Raw genomic sequence first — 5,000 nt, 5'->3', positions numbered from 1 at the left:
CTATCTTCGTCAACCTCTCTACCATCATTCGCTCTAGCACTTTTCCCAGGCCCGGCAAAAGACTTATTGGTCTGTAGGACCTGGGGGAAGCTTTATCCTTGTCCACACTTTTTAGTAAAACAACCACTTTTGCTCTCTTCCATTCATTCGGGAAATAACTTTCACGCAGGCAAGAATCATACATCTCTTTCATAAATCCAGGAATTGCTCGATGTACTCTCAAAATCATTTCGTTCATAATACCATCCATACCCGGGGATTTCCTCATATTCATTTTCTTCACAGCCATACTTATTTCATTCCATTCATACTCTCGATCATTCACGTCCAAAAACAATTCCTGCACTTCAGGGGCCGGGACCCCATCATCCGGAGGGAAGAACTCATTAAGAAGAAGGTCGGCTGTTTCAGCCCACGACGTCGTGAGACCTCCACCAGCCTTCCTCAAACTCGCGAGCTCCTCCCTCCTCTTTCCAATGCAAATATTTCTGGCTTTCCAGGGTTTCTGGTTCCCTTTGGTGCTCATGTACTTCTTCCAGTCATCATTTTTCTCTTCCTTTAACTTTCTTGCATACTGTGTTTCACACTTTTTCCATTCATTCCTTGATTCCTCCATACGCTCATCATTCTTACAACGCATCTTCTGATAAGTTTTTCTCAGTTTACACACATTCTTTTTCATTCTCTCCAGCTCCTTGTTCCACCACACAACCTTATTATTATGCACACTCACTCTTTCAAAGCACTCATCATTTACTCTGGTAATCCATTCATCCATTTTTTTGACTTTTTCCCTCGCACACAGTTCCACATATTCGCCGTATCCAAATTCATACGCTATTTCTCTCAACCTTTTCGTATACTTAGACCATTTATTTGTTTTCATACGCCATCTCAAATCCACGTTCGCTTCATTCTCCCTCCCACCATTCATCCTCATGCGAATCATAATGGGGTTGTGGTCACTCAGGCTCCATTCACACATCACACTCCATGTAAATTCACACTCGTTCTCAAAGCCCCCGGCCAGAGTGATATCTATATCACTCTGCCCCCTGGGCCCATCGAACGTATACCATTCACTCGGCTCATTTAGCAGATCCACACTCCATTCAGATCCAGCAATCCATTCGCACAGTTTTTCCCCTCTGTTCCCTCTCGGCTTGCCCACGTACACACCTTTGCTAAACCACAGTTCACTCGAGGCATTCGCGTCCATACAAACCAACACCCGTTTGCCTCTCAGACACTCAAACACTTTTTCCAGGTACTCAATATCATTTTCAATTTCACCATCATATTTGCTATATAGAGAGATCATAAAGATCTCCCCATATTCCCCTTTCACACTCACGCACACACTATTCTCACTCACCAGTTCCTCAATCAACATACACACACAATTTAGGTCATTCACAACAATTGCAGACAATCCGCTTCTACTCCAAAAGACCCTCATGCCCGATGGAAGGCCACATACCTTACCGTGGGCAAAGTATGGTTCCTGGAGCAGACATACATCTATTCCCTCATTCACAATACACTCACTCAGGTCACTCATCACATTCATACTACGCTGGCAGTTCAGCTGCAGAAACCGCGCTTCTCTATTCGCCATCTTGGAGTGTCCTTTCTTTTTGCCACCTCAGTCGCATTTTGTATCCTGGACACTCCGACGATGTCACGGGATGACCTGCAGGCATACCTCTCCTCGCGCAGTTACCGCAATTGAACTGCTCTCTACACTCACTTCCCACATGTCCACTCTTACAACATCTCACACATACTCTTTCTCTCTTACATTGTCTGGCCACGTGCCCAAAGTCGAAGCAATTGAAACACCTGTTAATTCTTTCAAACTCATTCACTCTAAAAGACATCCATTTCACATACACTCTACTCTGACCTAGCAATCTCATTTTCACTCGTGGACTGACTTCCAGTATAACATTACTCACATCCATACCCTTCTTTCCACTTCTGAACAGTACTTTCACACTCTCATGAAAGTCGCGTTCACTTACACATCCATCCATATTTTTCTGGTACACCTCAGTCAGGAGGGTCTCATCCGTCATGCTACATGGTACATCATATAATATGACCTTTGGACCAAACCTCCTGGCCTCAGTGACCTGCAAACCCACTCTCTCAAACTGCTTCTCATTCAACAACCTATTGCATTCATTAACACTCACCGTTTCGACAACCACACCATCTCTTACCTTTCTCACAGCTTTCACCCTTACATCTACGTTCTTACTGACTTCATCCACAATCTTCTTTCGTACCATATCGCTGCTTTCATTCTCTTTCCCCCTTACAATCACCGCGTAGCTTGGCCTTACTGCTGGAGTAGCAGGCGCAGCACGCGGGACTGCCGCACTTGCACTTGACGCACCAACATTTGCATTCGCCCCTTCCTTCGCACCCATACATTCGAGCTTGCTTTTCAGTCCTTCGTTCTCGCATACCAAACCATTCATTATTTGCTCCATTTTCCCTAGTTTTTCGAACACAGTCACACACACAGATTTATTCACATTCAGTTGGGACAGCATAAACAGACGAATCTCGTTTGCCAGCTGTCCCACCGTCTCGAGCGCACTCGCATGCACACTCTCTTTCACTCTTCCTTCGCCGTCCTCCTCCTCACTTTCTCCATCACTCTCAGTTTCGATCAGGTTCACATCTTTCATGCCGGCCAATTTCTCTGTCGCTTCCTTCAGCTCCTTCAAGAGTTGCAAGGATTTCTCTTTCTCGTCCCTCTTGTCTACTTTCTTTCTCTGTCTATCTTTTGCCTCCTCCTTCAGTTTTGCCGTTATTTCTGCTCTTGCTTCTGCCCTTTTTTGTCTATTTTTCATTTTCTTCATCTTCTTATCTTCATCACTCAGTCTTTTTTCCTCCGCATCAGTTTTCCGTTTAAGCGTTCTTTTGTTCTTCACAGCATACTCTTCCTTTTCTTCCACTATCACCTCATTTTCCGGCTGCGCCGTCGGTTCGGGGATGTCCTCCGTTTCCATAACCCCTTCCTCCGTTTCCATACCCCTTTCTTCCGTTACCTTACCCGCTTCCATACCCCTTTCCTTCAGAATGGCTCTCTCAAGCTCCTGATCTCTCAAGTCCTTCTCTCGTGCCTTCTCTCTTCTCTGATGCTCCTTTTTGGATTTTGGGTCCAGAGCATCACTCGGCTCATCTCGAAGACCCGTTCCCGATCGAGATTGAGATCGTGAACGGGGTCCCCGATAGGGCGTACGGTTTCGATCACCCGATGAGGCGGAACTAGCTGAGAAAACCCTCCTCCTAGACCTCCTCACGTTCTCCTTTCCTCCTTTACCCTCCTTTATTTTATCCGAGGCTTGATTTTTATTTGTCATGACATCTAGTTCGTACCGCCCCCCTTGTAAGGCAAGCCCGTACGGGGGGCGTTCAGTTCTAGGCACGGTCTATAGGTCCACCGGGGTTACGGCCCTACCCCGGTAAGGCAAGTACATCCCGTCAGCCGCCACAGCCAACGGGGGTTGGTGGGCTTGGGACTCCTCACCCAGGAGCCATTCATCCCATAGCCACCCACCTGAGCGTAGGATTGGGGGGGTTTTATAGAGGACCCCACCTCGCGGCCGGGCGGTTAAGCCGAGCCCCCGCTCCCCACACCGCCAACGTACCAACGCCACGCCCTGCGAAGGTTGTTGAAGACGGTGCAAGGTTTACGGGCCAAGCGACGGCGCTCATCGCTTGGGACTAGGAACCCCGGGGTTGTCAAGCCCGGTGGCTTCCGATCCGGCGCTTCGGTTTGCGTTCCCACACTTCTCAGGGTCTCCTTTCCGCTTTCGCGGATCGGTTCCTGAGAGTGGGGTCGGCTAGCCAAAGCACCGGATCCTCCACCACTTCCTGGGTTTGGATCACTTTAGCGGAACAGGAGTTCGCTTGCGCAAACTCCTGAACTCGGGCCCCCTCGGCGCGACAAGCCAGTGATCGTGAGGGGGGGTAGATAGGGACAGTGGGAATCTCGTTAATCCATTCATGCGCGTCACTAATTAGATGACGAGGCATTTGGCTACCTTAAGAGAGTCATAGTTACTCCCGCCGTTTACCCGCGCTTGCTTGAATTTCTTCACGTTGACATTCAGAGCACTGGGCAGAAATCACATTGCGTCATCACCCGCGAGGGCCATCGCAATGCTTTGTTTTAATTAGACAGTCGGATTCCCCTAGTCCGTGCCAGTTCTGAGCTGAGCGTTGAATGGCGGCCGAAGAGAACGATCAGGACGGCGTAAACCGCCCCAAAAGCCTCGCAGCAAGGAAGATCCGCGGGAGGCCAAGGCACGGTACCGAGCTCGGATCCCGACCCCCCCGTGAAGGAGGGTCATTCACCTCGCCCAGGCCCGGCACGTCAGCCAGACCCACTTCCCGACCAAGCCCGACGCGCCCCGCTCCTCAGAGCCAATCCTTATTCCGAAGTTACGGATCCAATTTGCCGACTTCCCTTACCTACATTAGTCTATCGACTAGAGGCTCTTTACCTTGGAGACCTGCTGCGGATATGGGTACGAACCGGCGCGACACCTCCACGTGGCCCTCTCCTGGATTTTCAAGGTCCGAGGGGAAGATCCGGACACCGCCGCAACTGCGGTGCTCTTCGCGTTCCAAACCCTATCTCCCTGCTAGAGGTTTCCAGGGAACTCGAACGCTTATACAGAAAAGAAAACTCTTCCCGGATCTCCCGACGGCGTCTCCAGGTCACTTTGGGTTACCCCGACGAACACTCTTACGAGGGCCCGAATTGTATGCGGTTCCGCTGCCGGGTTCCGGAATAGGAACCGGATTCCCTTTCGCCCGACGGGTGTGCACTTTAGTCAAAAATACTTTAGAAACATACACCGTCATCGACATAGGATTTCTCCTAGGGCTTAGGATCGACTGACTCGTGTGCAACGGCTGTTCACACGAAACCCTTCTCCACGTCAGTCCTCCAGGGCCTCGCTGGAGTATTTGCTACT

At 49.6% G+C, this 5,000-nt stretch overlaps 1 pseudogene; it reads right to left on the bottom strand.

Moving 5' to 3' along the window:
• Positions 1–3,963: 3,963 nt before the first annotated feature.
• Positions 3,964–5,000, bottom strand: part of LOC116418214 — a 2,816-nt pseudogene continuing 1,779 nt past the window's right edge.

The sequence above is a fragment of the Nasonia vitripennis genome, unplaced genomic scaffold (genome assembly GCF_009193385.2).
Source record: "Nasonia vitripennis strain AsymCx unplaced genomic scaffold, Nvit_psr_1.1 unplaced0095, whole genome shotgun sequence".
Taxonomy (NCBI): Eukaryota; Metazoa; Arthropoda; class Insecta; order Hymenoptera; family Pteromalidae; genus Nasonia; species Nasonia vitripennis.
This window is presented reverse-complemented; position numbering and strand designations above follow the sequence as displayed.